Below are 12,855 nucleotides of genomic sequence, written 5' to 3' on the forward strand. Positions count from 1 at the left end.
GGTGACACTACCCCTGTGTGCTCAAGCATTTCTTGTCGGGACTGTGTTTGCATCATTAATCAGTGCCGGCCCTGCGCTGGCCCGTTCAGCAAGGCCTCCGCTGGCGGCTCTCGAGCACCACAGCGCAAAAGAGACCTGCCAAAATGCTTGGCTTCAGTTTTAGAGACGTTTGGCTACAGATCAAGATTACCTTGCATGGTGTATTTGTCAGCTAGCACTGGGAGAAGCTGCGCCCTGTACTGCATGTCACTTGACAACAGAAGGGGAAAAAAAAAAACCCCAAACCAACCCCCATCGCCCATAAGAACCCTCCAAGGGTTAAACTTAAATCAAAACCATAGAAAACCAGATTGCGCTTTCCGCTGAGGCTGAACGTGCCAAAAGACTGCTGAACCCATCAATGAGATAATGTATAAACATTTTGCTTAGCTTCATACTCTCGGTCGCTTTATCTCTTTTCCCTGAATAATACTAGAATAATCTCAGGGGAAACGGCAAGAAATTCCTTGTCCAGAAAACACCAGATCTAATAAATAATAGACTGTCAATTCACATGCTCGGGACTTCTGTCCTTTGACAGTCAGGGAACTGAGGCACAGAGGAGCTTAGTGACTTGCTCAAGGTCAAACACATACATATGCATGAACAAGGAAAGACTGAATAATCTCTGCATGCAAATATTGCAAGCAGCACAAATCCTGGACTGATCCGGAACCTAGATACACAGAGTCTTCATTTCCAACTTTCTTCCACTTTCCCACATATTTGAGTTGGTCATACAACAGTAGGATAAACAAGGTACACTTACCACATATAAAAATATATATGGCATAAACATGGAAAATGAGTAAGAAACAGGCATGTACATCGAATAGCTTTGGGTGAAATATGTAAAATTTCCATTTCAGAGTCTTTTTTTTTTCCTGAGAGCTGAAAAGGGAAAAAATATATATATCTTTTACAGGAAGTAGATGTGTACAAGTTAAATCAGTAATTTTGTAGATGTGAAACATCAGATGGGATTAACTGTGAGATTATGACACCTAAATGTAGGGGCCTGTGTGTAAGTTAGGCGTCCCATCAGTACACCTTGAATTCAGTTGCCTAAACATAGCATCTAGGGCTTACGGCACTTCTGCTGGTCCCAGCTGCCACACCAGAAAGATGTGGATCTCTTGTAGGTCTTGTTGTAGCCCTCAGCCCTCTGCACATGCCTAAGATATCTGAGGGCTTCTCAGTTAGCACTGGATGCCTGTTCGGGGAACTAATTTGAGCGCCCAGTTTGAAGGGGAAAAAGCAAATGTTGCCTCGACTTGTATGTCGTGCTCTTGGCAAAATGACCACAGGGTCTGAAATGGAGCAGCACCCATTGAACAGTGATTTAGGACCCTACTTTCAGCGACCTTGATTTCATTTTCATCCTGTTCTCGAAACCTTATCTACTGCAGAGCTGTGCTAATTAATACTTTCCTCCATACTGCTCATCACCAGTGACAACCTCCCCTCACAACTGCTTTTTGATAAAGTTGGGCATTAAACAAAGTGATTTTTTCGCAAAATCTCAGCTTTCTAACACTTTTTTTTCTGTGAAAATACACACAGTTCTACATGAAAGTGTTTTTAATTTACATATTTATTTCCAAAATTGGAAGTTGGGATTTGAGGATCCCACTGTGTTTTCTCATAGTTTCTCTTCATGCTCTTATATAGTCTAAGTTCCTACAGACCTCGTATCCCATAATGCAAGTAAGGCAAAAACTGGTGCTCAGAGGAAACAGCCTGAGCAGACTGCCCAGCCCAGAGGACTGAGGGCAGGCAGCTGGACTGCTAGTCTTGTAAGACCAATGAGATCTTTTTAATTTTGATTTTTCATCCAAATTCAAGCTTGTATATGACATTTTTAAATGGAGAAAAGGACTCCAACTCAGATCCTCACTGGCTTTATACTGTAATACATAATGTTGTGGCATGTCACCAGTTGAAAATCTACCTCGCAGAAGGGATTTCTTGGCTGATACATATTAGGTGTCTGTGTCACTGTCACACACCCTTGGCCGTGTGATAGGTCCAATTCAAGGGGACTAACGAACTGAATCACACTCTTACTGGCCCTTCAGTGAGTGGGCGCCCACAGACGCAAACAAGTATATACATTTCTTGCCCTTCTCAGCATGTAGCATTTGTACGTACGCAGCAAACCACAACACTAACTCTTGAGTGTGAACTGCTCGTTTTTTTCCCTGTAATGCTACATGAAGAAGAGGCAAAGTGATTGCTTTGGATGGATGGCCTGGGAGAAGCATCTGCCACTGGCATATTGGGTCTCAATTCTTGCTCCACGCTGCCCTCTCCACAGGAATTTTACCTCCAGAATAAAAAGCCTTAAATGAAGATATTTGATAGCTCTGTGTTATAGTATCAGCAAACTGTAAAAAATACCTTTCCAGTAACTCTACGGCAAAACCATGCTGTCACAGGAAGGGGATCAGTATTTCAACTGGTATGAAGTCAAACATCATATAGGTTGAAAGTAATCTTGTCTAATGTTAGCCAAGTAAATCTGGGGTGTCTTGTCTAAGACTGCAGTCTAGGTTTCTGCTCTAAGAGGCACAGGAGGGGCAGCTGGGTTCGCTGGTCTCTCTCCACTGACTACAGAGGGAGTCTACATGTCTAGCTTAGCACAGATACGTAACTCTTAAGTAGCTTCATTTAATTAAACCCATCCTTCATGGCCAGCTACAAAAAAATGTCCTCAGTGCTCCTTGCTCTTCTCCCCTCTCTTCCCTTGCCCATTCAGATATATTCAATAACTCTGTGGGTAGCTGCACACTGGTATTCAGAAGTCTTGGTTTCTTTTGGCAATTTAGTCCCGAGGTTTAACTGTTTATACAGGAAGACTTAATGAGTACAGTTACTTGTGTGAAAACACAAGCATCTGTGGTTGTGATTATGGCTAAATTCAGATTGCCTCCTCAGCTGTCAATAGTTTACTATCTTTTAAAAATTAAAATAAAATTAAATAGCATCCTCTAATTATAGTGGGATTATTCTGAAAAGTCTGAAAAAGGTGACCTGCACCTTTCAGACAAGAGCACGGTTTCCTTGCGACCTGTCACCCAAAGCATAACAAAGCAGAAATAATTGGGAAATTCCCTTCGATGTCACCTCTCAGATTGTGCTTGCCGCTTCTCAAGCCTGTCATCATGCTCATGCCTGCTCTCAGTAATAGCTTCTGGCACAGGACGTGCTCATACCACGCTGCATTATTAGCAAGCTGTCAGACACTGGCAACTCAGAGCATGAGTGCTGACATGGAGAGAGTTATAGGGGTAATAATATTGTTAGTTAGGTAAAAATAACTGAACTGCTAGTGCAAAAAAACAAAAACAAGAAAACATATCAACCCCAATATTTGGTTGAATGCTATTTCATTTCCTTCCCCAAGCCAAGTGGTGGAGTGGGGTTTATGAGACAGATACCATCTGATGTTAAAGAGCAATTATTTACTTGCAGAATTCTTACTGCAAGCCTACAAGGCTTGTGTGGGGAAGGGGGAGGGGGAATTAATCGCTATATTTTAATTGCTCTTTATAGGCTAGATAGTGCCTGTAAGCTGAGCCCTGAGGACTTGACCATGATCTACACCACAGGAAGAGTAACTGCAGGAGGCACCATGGTGCAGAAACAAACTTTGGAGTCCCAGGTCCTCTCGCGCTTCCGAGAGGATGGCATTCACTTTGGGCCTGTGCCAGTAATAAAACATGGCACATCTTCCTCGCCACCTCCAGCTCCCCTGTCCCAGCTCAGCTCTTCTGGAAGGCCAGGAGGAAGGAGTGAAGCCACCTACATGTTCCCTGTCCACCTGTTCACAACATTGAGATGGAGAAGTGGGTAGTAACCCCCAGCATGCCTGGTCCTACATTCAGAGCAGCCTGCAAAGGAGGGGGGATTCACACTCGCTTGTAAAAAAATATCTATCACAAGTCAAAGTCCAGCTGTCAAACAGTTCATTCCTTTATACCATCTTCCCCTGCATAAGGAACAGCCTCTCAGTTCAGCTTTCAACCTAACACCTCATTCAAATCTCTCCTGAAGCCCATAAAAAAATCTGTGAAAGGCAATAAATATTTTAAAAAGAATAACTCCAAGTTACTTCCCTTTTCCAACCTGCCAGCATATCCTTTTCTCTGCCTATCTTGTTTCCATTGTAAACCCAGGACGAATACCATCAATTTGCTGCAACGACAGTTCAAGTATTACAAAGACAACAGGATAGTAAAACAATTTACGAGGAAGTCAAAACATTTAACAGTTGACCTCCCTTCTGTGCCTATAAATCAATAGCCAAATTTTTCTCTCCTACAGCAACTGTAGCTTAGCAGTTTGTTTGGTTACTGTACTTCACTCTACCATTACCTGCATCTGTGCGTGCACTTGGAATGTAGGGCACATGGCATGGAGTCGCTCCAAGGGAAATGTGCTATATTAAACGGTAATAAAATATGACTGCATATTTCCTACCCTCTCCAAAAGACCGAATGTAAGATTCATTTGTAGAATACAATTTAGAAAACTGAACAAAATCTGTGTCACTTCCAGCAACATTGAGTAATTTATTTCTGGAAAATTTATTTCTGGCTTATACAAATGGTCAATACTTAACTTGAAAGGGGCATTTTAGCCACATTTTGTTAAACTAGCACTTAGGAAAACACTTTTGCAAATGACTGTCCTGATATTGAGGACATGTTTTACAGAAATATGTAAGGGTTGGGTAGATGCTAAACCCATAAGAGACAAATGATAATTCCTCTCCCCAAAATATTTCTGGGAAAGAAGATTCCTCTTTTCATGTTGAGGTCAAGTATAGATTTTATCAGATACACTGTCCCTCCCATTAACCATTGAACATAAGTTTGTGGCTTTTTGTCTGATGCTCTGCAATCACATGGTGACATCTGGCTACAGTTCAAAGCCCATTGGGAAAGATCATCCTACTACAAGAAGCCACCTACTACAAGAAGAGATGGCTTGCTGCTTGGGCCAGTTCTTCACATGCAGTACTTGTGACTCCAGCTGTGAAAGGTCCATGCAAGAGTGTCCACCTCTCCAGGCAATGGAAACGCAAGGAAATCCACCACTGCCAAAGGAGGGATACAGGGTTGGAAGGCTCCCTGAGTGACATTTACAGACACTCAGGTAATGTGAGCATCTGGCTGCCACTGCTCTTTAGACAACCTGGGAGGCACGTAAAAGGAGACAGAGTGAGTGGAACAGCATCTCTGCTCCTCTCTATTGCTCCTCTTTGGGTAGAAAAGGGGGGAATCCAGAAAAGGAAAAATATTAACACAAAAGGTAACCCAATGTGTATAACACATGCAATAGCAGAGCTCTGAGGCTATAAGCTTTTTAGGCCCTGTGGGAAATGTATTAGGCTTCTTTGCTGAACAAGCCTGGAAGGAAAGCAACAAGAAGCAATGGTGACAGGCGATCTATCCACATACTAGGCAGCTGATAGATTAGATAGACCTATCTGACTCTCCTGAGTGCAAGTTTAAAAGATTTTACAAGTATCTATACCTGATAAAGCTGTCAGAACATGATGGGTCCAGTTAGTCAGTGATCAGGCTGACAACTGCAGCAGCTTCTCCTTCGCTTGGGTACCTCCAAGGAGTAATCAAAGCTGCTGTCAACTAGAAGCCATCATTTAAATTTGGGGATCACGAATATCCTTCCTCAGTAGTTTCACAGGCGCCTCTTGTTTGCACAGAAGATCAGTTCCTGTTTGCAAACAAGACGCTATTTTCTCAGCATAAGTTTATCTCAGACCTACAATTCTGCTTGCCCATCTGGTCTTAAGACATAATTCTTGGGCATCTATCATTCTCCTTATTTCTAGTGCGCTCTGCTTGTTCCAGTGAAGATGCTAAGCTGTCCTTTTTAGAGTCAAAAAATTAAAAAGGGCATGACATACCCCTATGCCATTAATATATCCTGACATGCTCATAGCTAACAGCAAAATTAGGAAGCGAATGTCACTTTCTACCAATATCATCTCTAAGTGCACAGTATCTTTGTGTCTCGTCGATCTCTGTTTTTTGGGGTTTTTTTCTACTAAAGACTGGACTATCAGGAGGAGTGACCAGAAGTCCATCGCAACCCTGAAACACAATCTATCTCATGTCTCTTTTTCTATATCAATAATTCTTTGTTTTCTACCAAGCTGCAGTTTGCAGTGAGGAGCAAAACAGCATATAAGAAAGTATTATTAGTTACCAATATTATAACACCAAGGCAATAGTTCAGTGTAACAGCATACACACAACAGATCAGAAGAAAGGATTTCACAAGCTTGACTCTAAGCTTCCATATCTACATATATTGTTTTCCAGTCTTTGCACAGAACGTTTTTTCTTTCTTTCTCTCTCTCCCTCTCTCTTTCTCTCTCTCTCTCTCTCAATCTCACACACACACACAGAGGACATCAAATGTGGGCAACTTGTAGCCATATGGACAAAGTTTCTTTCATTTTCAAGAGAACTTAGAAGCGATAGTTTATGCTTATCCATATGAAAGCGGGGATCTGTCACGGCTACTTCAATCTAGTCAGCTCCCTGAAAGTTACTTTGGGGATCTCTATCCTATGTCGTACTTACATCTGCCTCCACCTGGGCAGTATGGAAAAGGGAGAGAGAGGGAAGCAAAGGGGAAGATGTCAGACTGGAGCAGATAACAAGCTAAGCTATAACTGCTCTGTAGGTCTTGGCTAAAGGAAATCCTTCTGCAACTCTGCAAGGGCAGCTCCCAAGCCAGCGCCGTGAGCTCTGAAAAGATCAGGAGATCTTTCCAAAGGAAATAGAACAAGGAGTGAGAAGGTACTGCTCTCTTCCACTGTTCAAAGATACTTTAATCCTGACAGAACACAGAACACAGTGCAGTTAATTTGTATTGATTCAGGACCAAAATGGGAGGTGTAAGTCTGGAAAAAGCTGTAGTAGGTCAGCAGATCTCAAGATTGGGCTCTGTGGCATTAAATATAAATTTAGTGACAAAACCAATGGAAAGATGGCTGAAGGAAAAAAAAAAGTTATTTTTCAGATCTTTAGTTTTTTAGGGAGAAATCTTCAATAAGATTACAGTGTGATAATGTGACATTGCATAGCTAAAGACAATAGCCCTCATTCTCCAGTTTTACACTAGTTTAACTCCACTGACTCCACTGCAGCCACTTCTTATTCATGCTATTGTAACTTGGATAAGAATTAGACCTGGCATCTTAATGCAATTTTAATTACTCATTCAACACAAAACCTCAAGAACATTTTAAAAACTGCAGAAAGTGGAAGCAAGTGCATAGATGAACCAGTTGGGAATGCTTTAATGCTGAGACAAAGAGACATTGTGTCAAATATGTTCTTGAAAGACTGAAACAGCCCCAAAGAATACATCACTGACACAGAAAATTACCAAACATTTATAAATAATACAGTATGCTCAAACCTATCACACTGCAAACAAAACAGATCAGCAAGCTATCAAGTAGCTGATGAGAGAGGAAGACATGAAGTCAGACAGTCTGAAGTCAGCCAACTGATGACAACTGGTGTAAGCAACAGGGCAGGTGAACTTGGGTTTTAACAAGGGATATAACAAGGGTGGCTGCAATGGTGCTAGCCATGTTCTCATTCTTGACTGTTCTTATAACTGCACCACACTCCAGTTCCCACAGCTACAGCCACTGCTGACACTCGTCAGCCATCGGCAAATTCTGTGAGAAAATGAACATAAAGGAAAGAGGATAGAGGACTGAAACAGAAATTTGGATGCCAGAGATTATATCCAACAGCAAAATGGAAATGACACTGAAAAGTAAGCTTCATGGATAAATTGCAAATGCAGTCAAGAAATCCTCACGGCTCTGATCCTCTCAGATCCTAAACGGCTCTGTGAAAGGATATATGTATTATGAAAGGCAATATAATCGTCTCTCTTTAAGTTTGAATGTCTCTCAAAGAGTTTAGCAAGACAAAGAAGTCAGAAATTATATCTAGGAGGAGATTCTTTCCCCAAAGCAGCGCTGAACAGTAATGCTAGATAACAGGTAATAATGCTAGAATTTAGAGCTTCTATCTGACAGAAATTAAGGTAAACTAGCATTGCTTTAGTTACAGGATTTGACCTGCAGTGTCAAAATCATCACAGCCCGAAGAAAATTGGTGATGAAATGGTGTAGTTAATTGCGAAGAAAGAAAGAAAAAAAACATAACAGATTCTAGCTATATTAGCTGAACTAAGATGTAAAGTCCACATCCTTTCTCTTTTTCTTTCTCCGAGGTGCCACAGGAAAATTGATAACTTCATAACTTATCCTTATTTTAGCCTTGTTTTCTAGGGCAACAAAATGACAAGACTGTGTTATCTGATAAAAGCCCTTGATAGCTTTTATTAGGTAATGTCAACAAAATGTAACGTAAAGGTAAAAGTCTCAGTGATACTAATTTGAGATATCTTGTTATATATTTCATGAAAATCAGCAGCTGTAGAAAGGAGAGATTCAGCAAGCTCAGGACAGCGAGGATGGATCTACTCATGATAACTGATTGAAGTCTAAGAATTAGCAGACACCCCTGGGGTGCTGGTCATGGGTTGGCTTCCTGGCTGTATCTGGAGTTGGATTCAAACCCCTATGTCCAACCTTCTCAGAGCCTAGTGTGTAACCAAACCTCAAAGTCTGTGTGCGCAAATACACAGAAAGCTCTTTGTTCCTCCTACGGACACAGCACCACAACAAAACAAAGCAGACAAGATTTCTTGGCTCTGAAAGAAAGCACAAACCAGAACATCAGTCTCTAGGAGTTCATCATGGAGGACCTCACCTCAGAATTCCTACAGTTCTACGTCAGTCCTTTTAATGCAATTGTGGTTGAGCAAGAAACACCAAAGCAGCTGCAACAGTAGAAAAGAGGGTCTGGAACGTTCCCCTCCAGGTAGATACTCGTAACACTGGGATGGAAATTCATATTTTTTCTTGCTCTTTCTGCAAAGCTTGCTTGGCTCTCCTTCTTTCCCTCCATTACAAAAAATTATAAATTCTTTTTTCTACTGACTCTTAGCATAAAAGAAAGGTATAACAGTAATCAGTACAGTACCTTACCTAATATACTCTTTGTTCTGGTAGCTAAAATCATCTCCTGGAAGATGAGAGATGGCAACTGGAAACTCTGGGGCAAGGGAGCATAGGATTAATCCATCAAAGGTAGAGTCCCTCTGCTCCTTCCTACAGCTTTAAAAATACTGTGGCGACTGCATTCCCTCAGCAGATATTCCTTATGCTCAGAGAAAACCTCCTGGATCAAGCCCAGTTTTACATGCGAATTATGATCCAGGATGATTGGTCTTGTTGAGACTACAGTAATCCAGGAAGGAAAATTTCAAGACCTCAGGGAGGGGTATGAAGGGGAGCACTCTATATTAATGCATATAAACTGAAAAGTTGAAGGGTCTTTAAGGTTCTGTATTAATAAACATAGCTTTTGGGGCGGTAATTTTTAGATTTAGGTACCTACATTCTAAATCCCATTTTAGGCACATCATCTGGATCTGGTCCCCAGTGGACTAGTCAACAGAAGCAGGGTTTCCTGCCACCGAAGTGTTATAATAACTGCTCTCCATCTGAGCAACCACTCAAGCATCCATATGTACCCATCAGACCCTGACTGATGTAGAAATGCTGACATTTTAGGGATCGACATTTGGTTGAGGAATCCCATCCCAGATGTCAGACTCGGAAGCCTGGAGAAAGTATATGCAGACACAGGGGATTATGTTGATGGGGGCAAGCAGGCACTGGCTGCTTAGACCCCTGCTGGAACTGTAAGACCAACCACAGGAAGAAGAAGGGAAAGACATTGCCACACAGTTTGAATGCTCTTTTCTAACATTCATGCTAGCCTCAGGCATGCAGCACGTACTTTGATCACCCTTGCATACAGCAGGTCCATCCATCTCATACGCACATTACTTTCAAGACTAATCCCAAGCAATTTCCTACAGACAGTTGTAAAACTCAAACAAGATGATTCCACAAAAATCCCAAAAGCAATTTTAGTAGTAAAACACTGCTATTTCTTTTCCTGACAGTCTATATTGGGAATTAAGCTCACTCATCGTGGCTCTTATTGTACAGTTTAACCTTTTGGATAGCATACTCAGTGAAAGGGCTGCATAAGGGCTAGTTTTGAGGAGTCATATGCTTCTATGCCATAAAATTGCCGTTTCAGTGAATACAGCCTCTAGCTATAGACTCAGGATGACTTCCAGGGCAGGCTGTCTGGTTTGTGCTCAGTGCTTTACAATACAGTGGTTAGAGAGAAGTGGTGTGAGCAGGGTTCAGTGACCAGATCTGGGTCATTGCTTTGCATGGTGAGAGTAGTGCATTCTCACATGGAAACACTGAGATTACACATATATTTTAGGACATTCAGTGGCATTTACTTAAAGAAATTGTCCACTTCAAATCTAGTCTCTGAAAGGAAGAATGAAAATAAAGATAGTTTGTAGCTACCACATAAAGCCTTCCATCAGCATATCTCAAAGCAATTAAAAAATAAGTTTAAACAATACACCCACTTAGGACTTTCTACAAAATGTACTCATTTTCCAGTCATGTTTTGCCATTTAAATGCATACATGCAGATACAGATTTTTAACTTCTTCTTTACCCGAGGCAGAGTTTCATGGCCTGGATTGCATGAGGGCTCCTTCACCCGCCGTGATAAGAGAGGGGCCCTCCTTGCAGCAGGATCACAACAGGGTCAGATACGTGGGGAGAGGCAGAGCATGAAGCTGCAGGGAAGGAGCTCACCCCACTGTGCTGCGAGGCTGCCAGGAGGCGGACAGCTACGTGACACATGTGGGTCGGGATGCCAGGGAGCTCGCATGGGGGGATGTCACCTGCCCAACCTGTGATGAAAAATCAGGAGATGGGGCAGCTGTTAAGTCTTACACAAAAAGAACAGGACTCTCGGTATCCACACAAACCAGGCCTTCCAAGGCAAATACTATGTAGATAAGGAAATGACACGGAACCAACAGGATACATGTACATAACACTCCTGCTCACACTGCTCGTATGGCTGCGTCCTCCCTTACTTTTCCTTTTCAAAATGGAGAGGTCTAGAGACCAGAAGCTGACATGTCTGCTGACAGGAAGGTAAGAGAGGTCTGAGCCTGGCTGGGTACTCTGTACGCTGTTAAATAAGATTATGCAGTCAAAAAGAAACAGGGCTTAAAGCGCAAGAGATGTTAAATTCCAAACTTCACAACTAAGAGACCAACGCTTGAAAAGAAAGGCCCATCTCTTGCCCAAAGAGAAGTAAAGGTACCTGGCATTGAAATATTATTCATAATAGATTCCATTTCAGCAATACGTGTTCCTTTAAAGTACATATGGAACAAGTTTGCCATATTACAAGATTTGGACAGATGCAGGAACCAAGACAATGTTTAGGTGGTCAAAAGATAAGGAGACAATTTGGAATGAATTGAAGGGAGACCAGATTAAACCATTTCTAATTTCTGTGAAACAAATCCTGAAGTTATTAATACGTCCCTGACCTGACATTGGACTTGCACAGGTTCGTTCTTGAAATCTGTGTGGCTCCTTTATTACTGCCAGAAGGATGGCATATTTAGTCCTTCTTTGGCTAGTACTTAGCAGAACCGTCAGAAGTCATCAAGTCAATGATAATTTTAATAAATAAGGAATCAATTAAAATTGAGAATAAGAATTTTCCTCTTAAGAGAAAAACTCAGAGAATCCGTAAGGTTCCACTGGCAGAAATTCCTTCTTTGGAAAGTAGCTGGCAACGCCTGCCCACGTATCCCCAGTAAATCACTCAGAGTTATCACGTTGAAAACTTCTCAAAGGCTCGGAGACAGTTTTGCCTCCTCAGTCCTTGCAGGGCCCTGTTAACTGTTTCCACAACTGCTCCTGAAACTTTTTCTGCAGCTCAGCACAATCAGCAGCTTGGATGAGATTCTGCTGGAAAGTCCCCCCTGCTTGAAACTCATATCGCTTCTCAGTAGACAGGTAGGCAGAGCAGACACTAAACTTGTAATTCTGTACTGCTAATGTGTGATTTTCAGAAGGCTTCAGAAGGCGTTTATGTTGGAGCAAACACACAGGCAGATCAAGAAGAAAGGCTCTAAATCCTGAACGAGGGCATCGAGATTAGTGCCTCTGTTGCTATGAAACAATTTAGAGACTTTAAAGCTACTTTACTACCTGAAAAATGATGTTCAACATATTCATAAATTATTTTTTGAACCACAGAATGCTGGGGAAAAAAAAAAAAACAGATGGAACAATTTGGGTTAAAAAAAACACAATCAAACTCAGTTTAAAACACTGACCAATTTGTAATATAAAATATTAAACTACAGACTGGTTTCGTGCACACCTAGAGGTAGGCAATATCTTTAAAAACAGAATAAAAACCTAAACACAGAAGCAACCAAAAGCGGGGCTTTGCAACACTTACAGGTTAGTCTCTAAGCATGGTTAGATGTATTGCATCATAAAATGTCAACATCAAAACAATATAGAAAAAATAATTACAGGCACTGTTAGTGTTGTTAGCTGATAAGGACCAGATGGTCTTTTGTATTTATGGTTTGCCTTGTGCATACAAATGCTTTTGGGATCTAATTAGCCTTCTACAAAACTCAAACTGGGTAATTACTATCATTATCCCCTTTTCAAATAAATCTGAAGTCTAAACTGCAATTAAGTTTTTTATCTTACAATTCATATCCACACATTTTAAGAATTGTTCTTTGCTATCTCTTCACAAA

At 41.4% G+C, this 12,855-nt stretch overlaps 1 protein-coding gene across 3 annotated transcripts in view; it reads right to left on the reverse strand.

The window, feature by feature from the left end:
* FAT3 (FAT atypical cadherin 3) overlaps positions 1-12,855 on the reverse strand; it is a 385,938-nt gene that overhangs the window by 159,352 nt on the left and 213,731 nt on the right. The gene's annotated exons all lie outside the window — the stretch shown is intronic.

This window comes from Struthio camelus, chromosome 1 (genome assembly GCF_040807025.1).
Source record: "Struthio camelus isolate bStrCam1 chromosome 1, bStrCam1.hap1, whole genome shotgun sequence".
NCBI lineage: Eukaryota > Metazoa > Chordata > Aves > Struthioniformes > Struthionidae > Struthio > Struthio camelus.